A 14,352-nucleotide genomic window follows, 5' to 3' on the forward strand; every position below is an offset into this window, starting at 1 on the left:
CTGTGGCTCAAGTGGAACAGCACTAGCCTGGAGTTAAAAAAAAAAAAAACACCTCAGGGACATCCCTGAGTTAAAAAATTTAAAAAGTGACATCTGAAAGAAAAAAAAATAAAGGGAAGGCAAGTTACGTATACTTAAAAGATGAGCAAAAAAGAGAAGAAAACTTTCAGGAATTGAAATTTTTTAGTGAAAATAGTTGCTACCATTTAAATATTCTTCGCATTTTACCTGCACCCATTTGTGCCAATTGTATATAAGCTTTTGGCATTTTGTACCTCGAGTTGGGTGCTTTTTCATTGGCTTCATTAAATGCATTGCACGGGATTTCCTGAACTATTTGAGCTGTGTTTATTAAACTACAATGTTTAATTTTATTTTTGAAATGAGCTGAATAAGAATTTAATCTTGCCTGGCATGATGTCTCATTTCTGTATTTCACATTCATGAGCTGAGGCAGGAGGATTTTGAGTTGTAGGCTAGTTTAGGCTGTGTAGTAAGACCCTGTGTCAGAGAGAGAGAGAGAGAGAGCAAAAAGAAGAATAAAAACTTTTGCCTTGTTATTCCAAAAGGAAAACTTTGTTTCTCTTACTTTTAGAAAGAAGAATTATGGAAAAATAACTACCTTCCTTTATAATTTTAGAAAAAATACAGAAAGTACATGTTCCAAAATTCAGAATGTGGAAGCAATGCTCCAGTTGTGCCCCTGACTGAGTGGACGGGTCCTTGAGCCCCCACTTGTGTGTGTTTGAGCCAGCAGTGATGCAGAGCACTACACTACTTCAGTATCACCATAAACTTCAGAGCAATTGTTTTTCTCACAACAAAGGCAACTCTATGTATGGCCTTCAGTTGGCCGCCTGGAAAATGACTGCAGTCGACAACTGCCAGAGCATTGTGCATATTCATGTTCATTTTCCACGCTGTGAAACAACTTGCCTATTGTTAAGGGATAGAAACATATGAGAGATTAGCAATTTTCAGCTCCATAAGCTACGGAAGGAAGCTTGCTTGGTTCAGTGAGAAGGAGACAGAAAACCCATCTGACTGGTATTATTTCAAGTCTAGTTGCAAAAGGAAGAAGATGACCCCTGCATGTGAAGTTTAGAAGAGCTATGTTTGCAAGGTATTTCTAACAAAATATAAATAAGCTGAGCATTTATAAGGAACATTCAGTATACATGAGTTGCTAGTCTGAACTAAGGGTTAATGAAACTGTTTAAACAAGAGATAGTTAGGAATTTAGCCAAAGGAATTAGAAGGATATTTTCATTTTGTCGCAGGTATTTTATTATCTTAATACCTAAAACAAGTGACTTTCATTTGGACTCAAGACAATAACAACACTTTTCAATATTTAGATAAGCTATGTGTTTTTAAATTTAGTAAATTCTGCTCAGATACTGTTTGCTTTTAAACATAAAGCCAATTAACATCCTTGTTTTTCTGTTTTTGACTTCCTGAACATCCTGTTTTCTCCTTAGGACTCATGCTCTTGTGTACTGTCTACATGTCTTTCTTTTCTACTTTTAGATTTCTTTTTTGGTTTGGGTTTTTGTTTTTTTCTGGGCTGGTCCTGGGCTTGACCTCAGGGTCCAGATGCCTTCCCTGAGCTTTTTTGCCCAAGGCTAATGCTCTACCACTTGAACCATAGCTTCACTTCTGGCTTTTTGGTGGTTAATGGGGAAGAATTTCACAGACTTTCTGCTTGGGCTGACTTTAACTGATATCCTCAGATCTCTTTGCCACTGTAGCACCCAACCCCTACTTTTAGTTCTAATGCATGGGTAGCTACACAGTAAAAGGTGTGGCCAGGGAAACAAAGGTCCAATTCTCACCTTTCACCTGTGTTAATTGGTGGCTGGGAATATAGCTGGAGCAGGATGGGTGATGGACACCAAATTGTTCTTGCTGGTTTAATATCTGCTATGTGCCCTAGCTTATGCAAACAGTATCTCACCAGTCTTCACAGAGTTCTGTGAGGAAGGCACCATTATCCTCTTTATATAGAGGAAAGAAATTACAAAACTCTGTTTTCAATCATTTAAAACATTTAGTAAGCCAGGCACTGGTGGCTCATGCCGTAATCCTAGCTACTCAAGAGGCTGAGATCTGAGGATCATGGTTCAAAACCAGCCTGAGCAGAAGAGTCTGTGAGACTCTTATCTACAATAAACCCACCAGAAAACCAGAAATGGCCCTATGGATCAAGTGGTAGAGTGCTCATATTGAGCTGAAGAGCTGAGGGACAGCTCCCAAGCCCAGAGTTCAAGCCCCACGACCACCACCACCACCAACACAAAACCACTTAGTAAGAAGCAGAGTCAGACACAGTGGTGGTAGTGTAGCAGCCCTCCAGCTTCTTTCTTCTGTGGAAGCAGGAAGGACGGCACGTCCACAGGTCTCACTGGACAACTCCCAGGCAAAGGCCTGCATGGCAATTAGAAAACACAACAGAAGATCACAAAGTATGGAACAGTTTGAAATAATAGCGTAGGGAGGTCCCAGTAAACCGTTTACCTGTTACCTTTCCTCATTCTAAACCCCTTGTTTCTGAACACTTTCAGGGTCTGAATTTACATTTTTAGAAGGATGTTAGAGATCAGCCCAGTTAGCAGATTAGGTTTTGAAAGGGTTACACTAGTTAGGAGACTTTTTCCTATATCTGTGAAGTTTTCCCAAAGTCTGAAAATACGCAAAGCCTAGAGCTGTGTCTGAAAAGCCAGAGAGGCCTATGAACACATTCTAAAACCAGTGATTCCAAAAATAGTCTTCAAAAGCTAGGAATCAAGGGTTTAGGGAAGAGAACAGAGTAGTCGCTTTAGAGTCAAGGAATAAGCAGATGTGGAAATTGCTAAGAATCTGCATTTTTTAAAATAAAAGCAAAATAACTGTGAGTGGGGAAGGTATAGATTAGATGGATTTAAAGAGACCAGAAAGTGACAAAGTTCTGATTGCCCATCAGATTGAGTGGGGAATAAATAAGAAGATATTCCTGACATCTCAGATTGAGACCTAAAGATATTTTTTCCTAGAAAAGTACTGCATATTAAGCCAGGTGTGGTTGCTCACGCCTGTAATCCTAGCTACTCAGGAGGCTGAGATCTGTGGATCGAAGATCAAAGCCAGCCTAGGCACAAAACTGTGTGAGACTTTTATCTCCAATAAACCACTCAGAAACCCAGAAGTAGCTCACCTTGAGCTGAAGAGCTGAGGGACAGTTCCCAGGTCCAGTGTTCTGGCCCCATGACAAAAAAAAAAAAAAAATCACTGATTTTCCTGCCTAGACTGGCTTTGAACCATGATCCTTAGATCTCAGCCTCCTGAATATCTAGGATTACAGTCATGAGCCACTGATACCTGGCTAGATTTTCTTTTTTAAAACCAACCTAATTTTGGTACTCCTTTTTTTGTCAGTCATGGGGCCTGAACTCTAGGCCTGGACACTGTCCCTGAGCTCTTTAGCTCAAAGCTAGCACTCTACCACTTGAGCCACAGTGCCATTTCTGGCATTTTCTGCTTATGTGGTGCTGAGGAATCAAACCCAGGGCCTCATGCATACAAGGCAAGCGCTCTCCCACTGAGCTACTTTCCCAGCCCCAATTTTGGTACTCTTAAAACATTTGAACAGTCTTCAAGATTGAAAACTAAATTCACATTGAGGAACTGATTAACACCCCACTACTTGAACCATGCCTCCTTTTCCAATTTTTTAACTTGCTAGTTAATTGGAGGTAAGAGTCTCCCTAAGTGGCTTCAAATTTCATAGCTTAGCCTCCTCAGTAAACAGGATTACAGGTGTGGAACACTAGCACCCAGCCGGTAATAATCCTTTATAATGTTGTTTTGAGAGCCAGATGATATAATGTGTGTGGGGGGCTCAGCACGGTGTCTGGTGTGTATTTTGTGTTCAGTTAACCATAGTCATCATTGGTGTTACCACATTGTGTCCCCCCAAATTCATAAGCTGAAGCTTTAACTCTCAATATGATTTTTTTTAGAGATAGGGTCTTTAAGAAATAAGGTTAAATGAAACCATAAACTTGGAGCCATAATCCAAAGCAGCTTATATCCTTATTTTAAAAAAAAAAAGCAACAAAAGGGACTCATCTTCAGCCCCCTCTGCCAATGGAGAGTCTCACTACATTCTTTCCTTCCATTATCAAATATACTTACTTTGTGGGAAAGAAAGGAAAGGAGAGGAGAAGGGAGGGGAGGGGAAGGAAGGGAAAATGGGGGTGGGGGGAAGGAAAGGGGAAAGGAAGAAAAGGAGAAAGGAAAAGAAAAAAAGACATCAGGACCACGTACATACAAACAGAAGACCATGTAAGGTCACAGAGTAGGCAGCTGTCTAGAAGGAAAGAGGCCTAAAAACCACACTTGTCAGCCCCATGACTTTGGACTTCCCAGCCTCCAGAGCTTTATGTCGTTAGTTACCTAAGGCAAGTATCATCAGCCTTTTGGCAATCTCTCTTTATAGTCTTCACTTTCTCCTGTTTTTATTTAACCTATAGACATTAGATTCTTTTCTGTTATAAAATGATATAACTTACTGATTAGTATTATGTAACCAAACCCAAAGAATCATTGCTTGTCTTGACCAAAACATGTTGATTTCCAGTATGGCAGTATCAGAAGATGGTAGATTTTAAGAAGTGATTAGGGGGCTGGGAAAGTGGCTCAGTGGTAGAGTGCTTGCCTTGCATGCTCGAGGCCCTGGGTTCGATTCCTCAGCACCACATAAACAAAAAGAAAAAAGCCGGAAGCGGCGCTGTGGCTCAAGTGGTAGAGTGCTAGCCTTGAGCTGAAGAGCTGAGGGATAGCACCCAAGCCCAGAGTTCAGGCCCCACGACCCGACCCAAAAAAAAAAGAAGAGGAAGACAAATAGAGGAAGGGATACAGAGGCAGGAGGGGTTTGATTTTGAATTACCATCTCAGATCATTCTTTGAGCCATTAATTTAGCCATAAACTCAAGATATCTTCTCTCTAATATCTTTCAAGCATCCCAAAGTCATTATATTGAAACAAAACTTTCCCCTAAAACTTGCAGTTTCTTAGCCTGATTCACACCGTCACTTCACTGCTTTCTGCCCCATTTCAAACTGTTGCCTTCTGCCATGAACCTGTATTATCTCATTCATAGTGTTATTCTTGTTTATATAAGTCCTTGTTGTGTAAGTCCTTTGGGGATAGGGAGGGTTTTTCTTTCTTTCTTTCTGTTTAGCATGTGTAGTAGTGTCTGATACTAGAGGCTCAGTAATGTGCTTAAGGCGTGAACTGAGAAGAATGCTGATGAATAGAATTGTGAGCCACACAATGTTTCCTGTGGATTATTAAGAGTCTCTAGACAATTTTGGATGGTACTGTTCCTGGGATAGCTGAAGGGGTAACCTTTTTTAAATCAATTTTGTGTAAAAGCTAGCAAGATGTAGGAGTAGACAGGTTACTGAAGAGTTACTTTAGGAGAGGAAGCTATTGTTTGCTCATGAAGACATCTGCCTACATGCCTGCAATCCCAGCTACTAGAGAGAAAGATCATTTTGGACAATGTCCACCCCTTCCCTTGCTCTCTGCCAGTTTTCCCCTCCTGTCCCTACCAATAAGTTGTATAGTTAATTTTCAACGTAGTTTCAAGTGAGTACCACTCCTGCATTTGTCCACCCTTTTCCCCCTCCATTTCTGTACCCCCTTCCCCCCCCCAAAGACAGATAAACAAGACAAAAAGAAAAACCCCTCTTGTTTCCATTTTCTGAAATTCACTTCGATAAATATCATTTTATATGATCAGCGGCACATGGACATTTCACCTTTTGTTCTTCTAAGAATTCCCTCCTTTGGTCTCACTTATGTGAATGCCTAGAGTCCTGTATAATTTCTCATGTCCAAGTGTATTTTTTAAACCATCCAGTGTGTTTACTTGTAGATTTTATAGGCACATTCTAGTTACCACAAATGAGGGAAACAATGTAAGCTGTGTTTCTCTGGGTCTGGCTTACTTTGCTTAATATTTTTTCCAAGTCTTTCTATTTCCTCACGAATGGTACAATATCATTCTTCCTGCTGGGTAAGTATATATACATTTCCTTGAGCCATTCATCCAAATGTACTCTTTACCTGACTTATATAACTGTAATCCCTCTGTATGTCACTTTTATAATAACAATACAAAATAAAAAAGAACCACTAAAATACAAAATAAAAGCTAATGAATCAAAAAAGGAGAAAAATTATCATTAAATACTAATCTTACATCAGCATGAGAAAAATTATGAAAAGTACATTAGTACATTGTCTATGCATAGTGAAAATATTAAAATACTGGATTAACCTAAGAGAGAGAGAGATAAAGGGGAGAGAGAGAGAGTCATTACTGTTCAAGGCCATCCCAGGCAAAATGAGTTCTAGACAACATCTCAGTCAATAAGCTCAGAGCAGTGATATGTGTAAGTCACCCCAGCTATTTGGTAGAACTTAGATTGGAGGATCAAAGTCTGAGGCTATCTATGGGGGAGAAAATGTGAGACCCTCCCTGACTGAGTCCTTTTTGCTTCAACTTAAAAGTGAATCACTAAGTGTGATATTTTGTCATAGTAGCAATAGAAAAAAATGCAGCTGGTGACCCTCAATTTGAATTATTCAAAAATTCAGGGTCTTATGCCTGCTCTAAGTATGAGCAGGCATAAGACCCTGAAAATGAACCCCATTACTGCACTCACACACACACACACACACACACACACACACAGAGATAAACGGAAAGAAAGAAAAGAGAAAAGCAGGGGAAAAATACATGTCATTCCAAATGATGAGACATACGTGAGAATGCTATCAGACAGGCTATGTCATCATCCACTCTATATATCCACAAAAGGGGTTATTCTGCTTAGTGTTTTCTCCTTTTTAAAAGCTGAGACTTCTTAGTGTTTTCTCTTTTTTAAAAGCTGAGACTTCCGGGTCCAAATAGTACACTTATAGTCAAAACATTATCTTCAGTTTTATTTTAAGCTTTCCTGGTGTTGGAACAGCAAGTACTTCATGGGAGTTTCCAGCTTGAGGAGAAAAGTTAATAGCTAAACTCTTGATGATATTACCATGTTCACGGACAGAGCTCTTTTCTTTTTTTTCATGTTAGGTAAAATGCTTGCCTTTTTAACAGTGTCCCTTCCATGCATTCAAGAAGGAAATGTACATAACTAAAAGTGAATTTTTTTTCTTTTTTTTTCTTATGTAGGAAGGCATAGTGCCCACAGGACCTGGAGTAAATTGGGTCCTGATGAGTCTTGCTTGTGTCTTCCATCCATAATGCCTCCTTTTGGTTGTTTTATTTATTTAATTTATTTTTGTCAGTCATGTGGCTTGAACTCTGGGCCTGGGCGCTATCCTCAGCTCTTCAGCTCAAGGCTAGTGCTCTACCACTTGAGCCACAGCACCACTTCCCTTTTGGTTGTTTTAGACACCTTACAGGTGATAATAACTATAGCTTGTTTAACATCTAGTTTAAACATATTTTTCCTCTTAAATCTATGTCCATTGACTTTGAATGAGGAAGAAATTCAGGTGAAAATACTGAACGAGAAGTGTGAAGGGGAGGAGAGGACATAGAAGGTCTGAATGAAGTAACAGTGGACGGGCTCTGCCTGTGGGGCTGGTGTCGTGGAATCAGGTTAGCCTGCTCTTGGAAGGCTGTCCATTCTGACCCATTTATTCTCTGTCTCTGGCCACACTCACCTCTGAACCTTCCTGGTTTTCCTCAGACATAGCAAGCAAGTTGTTGTAGCTCAGCATTGTGTAAAGGAAGTACAATGAGCCTGGCATGGTAGTGTATGGCTATAATCCTAGCACTAGAGATTGGGGGAAGAGAACTGTTACTTCATCCCAAGCTGTGCTGTGCTACATAGAGCTACACAGAGCAAAACAGGAAGGGAAGTAGGGTCAGGGAAGGAAATGAAACCCACATATATGATTTAACACTTTTTTGTAGACATATTGTAAGCAAATGAAATTCATTAATGATATGGCTCATGTGATTCAGTATATGAGTGGCATATTTTACTTTTCTTACTATATGTTTCAAATCCTCCAAGTTTTTCATACTAATAGCACTTCTCATTTGGAAGCTAAATTTTTATCAGAATACTTCTTTATGTAGAGTTGGTAAAAACTTATTGTTAAAAATTTCCAGCAAATACGTTTTTATTTTCAGGTTTTTTTTTTGTATGTGTATGCTGGTATTGGAGATTGAACTCAGGACTTCTTTATCTTACTGTACTTCACTTTTCACTCAAGGCTGGTGCTCTACTACTTGAGTCACAGCTCCACTTCCAGCTGGAAAGAAGAGTCTCATGGATTTGTCTGCCTGGGCTGGCTTTGAGCTGCAATCTCAGATCTCAGCTTTCTGAATAGCTAGGATTACAAGCATGAGACACTGGTGCCTGGCTTAGTTTTAAATATACATTTAAGTAAAATGAATAAAAAAAATTCAGTTAATCATCAAGTTGCATTTGAAGTGCTCAGTAGGCATGTATGTTAGCAGCTACTGGCTGCACAGTTCTAGCTGTCCTCTGTAAGGATTCTTCCTACAGATAACCACTGGATTAGCTCCCTCATCTCCTCAATCTTGCTAAAATATCATCGTTACCTGAAGCTAGTGGCTCATACCTGTAATTCTAGCTATTTAAGAGGCTAAGATCTGTGATTCTCAGTTTGAAACCAGCTCAGGCAGAAAAGTCTGTGAGAATCTGATCTCCAAATAGCTGCAAAACGATGGCACTGGTGGCTCATGCTTCTAATCTTAGCTACCCTGGAGGCTGAGATCTGAGGATGATGCTTCCAAGCCAGGATAGTCTCTGAGACTCTAATCTCCAATTAATCACTAAAAAAGCTAGAAGTAGAGCTGTGGCTCAAGTAGTAGAGTGCCAGCCTTGAGCAAAACAGCTAAGGGACAGCTCCCAGGCCCTTGATTTCAAGTCCTAGCACTGCCAAAACAAAAAACAAAATGATAAACTGAAAGTGTGGCTCAAATCGTAGAGCACTGGCTCTGAGTCAAAAAGCCAACCTAGAGTATTAAAATCCGAGTTTAAGCCCAGTACTAGCATCAACGCTAATAATTGCAATTTAGAACTCCTCTCAGTGGACTGTAACTTTACCAGTCTATTTAGTACCAGATGCTCCTGGACCCCATGCTCCACTCTCCTCCTTACACCTCTGACTCGTCTCTTTCACACTGAATAACTGCTAATCTATCATTTGCTTATTTATTGTGACCCTCCTTTCCCACATGTAAGTCTCCTGAAAGCCAGTATCTTTGTCTTGATTGCTGATATATCCCAAACCTGGAATAGTGCTCAGCCCATGGTAGATGTTCACTAAAATTTGTGAATTAAATTTATTGGATGCTAAGACTTATTGATGATTTTATTAAGTATATACTAGATTCAAGGTATAATTCAGAAAGAATTAGAAACATGACTTACAGTCTCTGCTCAATGCATCTTGAGTATATGCTCTTAATACTCTTTTAAGCTGGGAGCAGGAAGGATACAAATGAGGAGTGCAAAAAAAACTTATTTAAGAAGATAGATTCGTAAAAAGAGAAGGGAAATGTGAAAGATGATAAGAGGATAGATCTGTTGTAAAGACTAGAAAGTTGTCTTAAAATATGCTGACTCTGATTTTGCTGCATATATTCCTTTGAGAACATCTCAAAGGATCTTTTAGGCAATTACAAGTTTATATATCATTGGCTAATTCACAGTGAATTGGAAAACCCAATAAATGGGGGGGGGGAAGTATTACAAATCCTGAACTTTAGAGGACCCTAGACACAGGAAGCTTCAGGGAGGGGCTTTACCAACTGGGCACCCAGACACTGAGCCAACCAGAGTGGTATAGTGTTGATGGGAAACCATGTGCCAAAAGAAAGCTTTTTCTGAACTAGAAATCGATTCCTTCAGAAACTCCAATGCTAACTAATGTCAAACACATTAATCTTCCCACCAAGCAGTTATTTTCAAGTTGAAGTAATCTTTGAGTATTTAAATTCAGAGTTCTTTCGTCTAGTCTTTTCTTCCTAAGAGCTATTAAGTACTGCTGTGGAAGTTGTTACCTTGTTCTGATGCTGCCCTCTAGTGGTCATAGACCTTCACAAAGTTATCTAATCTTGCTTGACCTTCCACCGTGGCACTTAACATTCATTAATTACTGTAGTGATCTGCTTTGCTCGATAAGTCGGTAAGACATATGCATTGTGCATTCACCTATCATAACTGTAGACGCCACTGGACCACCTGACTGTCTTTTAAGCTCTTCCTTGGTCACTGACATTGCAGAGAGTTTTCTTTGATAATCTTTGGGAGTACCCAAATGTACGTAAGCTATTTTGTTGCTGATGATTGTTAAAAATCATCCAAATTCTTATTTTTCCTTTTTGAAAACAAACCCTTCAGAGCTAGTAATGATAACTAAATACTGGAGAAAAAAATCAAACAATAATTTATGACAATACAAGTATATTGCCGCACATAAAACATAATCTCTTAACTTTATTCTACTAAGATGTCACATTGTCTCATGAACTCAAAAAAAACAGGTATTTTTGAAAGATTCATGTAGGCTTATAATCCTTGCTTGTGTTTGTCTATTACTATCAGTAGACTGAATGCTGACACCTTTTCCATGGTGCTGGGGTATAACTTAGCAACAGAGTACTCGCAAAGCTTTAGGTTCAAAGCCCTGGGTTCAATCCCCAGCACCATTTTTTTTTCTTTGCCGGTCGTGGGGCTTAAACTCTGGGCCTGGGCGCTGTCCCTCAGCTCTTCAGCTCAAGGCTAGCGCTCTACCACTTGAGCCACAGCACCACTTCTGGTTTTCTGGTGGCTTATTGGAGATAAGAGTCTCATGACTTTGCTGGCTGGGCTGGCTTTGAACCATGATCCTCAGATCTCAGCCTCCTGAGTTGCTAGGATTATAGGCGTGAACCACAAGTGCCTGGCCCCAGCACCATTTTTTTTTAAGTCCATAGTACTTTCAGCACTCGATGGATGCTTTATGGAATAAATTCCAGAGAAATGGTACTTACTTATACTGTACAGATATTTCTCTTTTTTTTTTTTTGCCAGTAATGGGGCCTGAACTCTGGGCCTGGGCGCTGTCCTTCAGCTCTTCAGCTCAAGGCTAGCACTCTACCACTGGAGCCACCTTCCCAGCCCCTGTACAGATATTTTTTTAACATCCCTACACAACTTTCTTTGAAACTATGTGAGTTTATTGATCTGACAACTTGTCTCTGTATGTATTCTTGGTGTTTGTAAGCTGAGCTTTAAAAAAATTTAGTTTACATTAGTCATATAAGGAGAATTTCATTATTACTTTTCAACACATGTTTGCACTATGTTTCAAGCGATTTCCTAAAATGAACTTTTTTTGTTTTGTGTTTGTTTTCGAGACAAGATCTGGAGCTATTAAAATGGTGCTAGTATTAGGAGATTGTAACTAAGAACTCATTTGTTAATCATATGCCAGCAGTGAACAGTCAAGTTCATTAATGAATGACACAGAGGCTTTTACCACTGTACTACAGATATAACCACATGACAAAAAAATCAATTGCACAGTGTATAGCAGAGCACCAGAAAATATTTCATCTTCCTTCCACAAATCTAGTTAAAGAGTGCACGACACCTTGATTTCTGTGCATTATGATAGGGGTCACTGTGTGATGGCTCTTTGAGTTGAAAAGCTTTCTAGTTGTTGAGGCTTGCCTTCAGGAGAGCATTACTATCTTTGGATGAAAGAAAAAAATGTCATTTTTTAAAGTAAGAGGTTTTTTGTTTGTTTGTTTGTTTGCCTGGGGCTTGAACTCAAGGCTGGGTGCTGTCTCTGAGCTTCTTTTGCTCAAGACTAGCACTCTACCACTTGAGCCACAGTGCCACTACAGTATTTTTATAGTGTATACAATAGCTTCTAGAAACTTATATCTCTTGTATTAGACATAAAATTTATTGTATGCAGCAATCTTGTTAATAAATAGTGATCTGACTGCTGGAGATAAAGCTTACTAATGAAGCACTTACCTAACATACAGAAGGTCGAGAATTCAATACCTGGCACCTCCCCCCCCCCCCCCCCTCCCGCACCACAATCCACAACCCTACCCTCGGAACAAAATAAAACCCCCCCCCCCCCCCCCCGGCTCCCACACACAAATAAGACCTGTTGAAGCTTTCTAGCTCTAACTCTGATCTTTTGGTAGCAGACTCATCATTTAGGAGCTGTTAACTGATACCTTAGCCTGAATAGAGTACTATGGCATTAAGAGTATCAGTTTAACAGCAGAAAAAGCTACTTTAGCATACATTTGTATAATACTAGAAGATAAATCCAAGATTCTCAGCAAAACAAAAATCAAACTTAATCCAGGCACTGGTAGCTCATACCTGTAACCCTAGTTACTCAGGAGGCTGAGATCTGAAGCCAGCCCAGGTAGGAAAATCTCTGAGACTCCTATTTCCAATTAGTGAGCAAAAAAACTGGAAGCAGATGAGTGGCTCAAGTGGTAAAACACCAGATAACTCTAAATTCAAACCACATTAATAGCGCACACACACACACAAAATCAAACATGAGGAGGAAATAAAGATTCAGCTTAATCCGGGCGCCGGTGGCTCACGCCTGTAATCCTAGCTACTCAGGGGGGTGAGATCTGAGGATCACGGGTCAAGCCAGCCAGGGCAGGAAACTCCCTGAGACTCTTAACTCCAATAAACCACTAGAAAACCAGAAGTGGCGCTGTGGCTCAAGCGGTACAGCGCTAGCCTTGAGCTGAAGAGTACATGGACAGTTCCCAAACCCAGAGTTCAAGCCCCATGACTAACAAAAAAAAAAAAAGAAGAAGATTCAGCTTATAAGAAATCATTACTAGGACTGGGAATGTGGCTCAGTGGTAGAGTGCTTGCCTAGCATGCATGAAGCCCTGGGTTCCATTCCTCAGTACTACATAAACAGGAAAAGCCAGAAATGGCACAGTGGCTTAAGTGGTAGAATGTTAGCCTTGAGCAAAAAAAGCTCAGGGACAGTTCCCAGGCCCTGAGTTCAAGCCCCAGGTCTGGTGAGAGAGGAGAGGGGGTGGGGAGAGGGAGAGAGAGGGAGGAAGAGAGGGAGGGAGGAGGGTGGGAGGTAAGGAAGAAGGGAAGAAGGGAGGGAGGGAAGGGAAGGGAAAGAGGGAAGGAAGGAAAGAAGGAGAAAGAAATCATTACTAGTCAAAATAGAGCAAATAAAGGCTTATTTCATTAAGGGTGTCCTTACTGTAAATGACCCTAGCTAATGGTTGGCAGTTATTGAATTATTGTAAAGTTTTGCTATATCTGCCGCTTCACTAGTATTATCCTAAGTATTTTAGTCTTGTTTCATGGGCAACACTAGTTGTACATTTCTGAGAATAAGTGCGTGTCCTAGTCAGAATAACAATACAAAAGCATCACTGGCAGCAGCCAGTGATTGCAGATGAAGATGGCTGGCTGTGTATTAGCATGAGCGTCAAATCAGATGTCAAAAGAAAGAATCTAGCGAGGTGGGTTATCTTTGGCTGTGATTCTAGCAATAGGGAGACTAAGATAGGAGGATCTTGAATTTGAGGGCAACTTGGGCTTTGGAGAGAAATCTTGGCTCAAAATTAAAAAAATTACGAAGTGAGAGTATGAATTAGTGCACAAAAATATATCATATAGGCTACAACTTTGCTTTATACTGGGCACACAGTGGAATTTGGTAAGATGACTGCAAACAATAATACACCAATTTCTTTTAAAAATGATAACAAACACAGATTTCTAGCACACCTTTAAGCGTGTGGCAGTGCCCTCTCTTCCCTACTTACCTGGGCTCAGCTCCAGAGGCACAGATGTGATGAGAGCGTGCTTACCTTCCTCCTTCACCAGCAGCAGCCTGGGGGACTTGTGTTTGTTGTTCACCAGTATCCACAGTAAGACTGCAAGGAATGTTGGCACAGAGGAACCGGGCAGAAGCATGTTATAAGCATGGGTATAGTTTCCAACAATTTGCAGTATTTTATTAAAGCAATGTGTATGTATAGAAAAGCATTGTATCTTACACTCAGAACCTCTCTTCTTCTCACTTTTCTTCCTCCCTCCCTCCCTCCCTCCCTCCCTTCCATCCCTCCTTCCCTCCTTCCCTCCTTCCTTCCTTCCTTCCTTCCTTCCTTCCTTCCTTCCTTCCTTCCTTTCTCTCTCTCTCCCTTATTTCCCCTCTCCTCCCTTCCCCTCGTCTCTCCTCCCCTCCTTTCCTCCTCTCTTCCACTCCCCTCCCCTCCCCTTCCTTCCTTTCTTTTCCTTTCCTTT

This window comes from Dipodomys ordii, unplaced genomic scaffold (assembly GCF_000151885.1).
Source record: "Dipodomys ordii isolate 6190 unplaced genomic scaffold, Dord_2.0 Scaffold49, whole genome shotgun sequence".
In the NCBI taxonomy this organism is placed as follows: Eukaryota; Metazoa; Chordata; class Mammalia; order Rodentia; family Heteromyidae; genus Dipodomys; species Dipodomys ordii.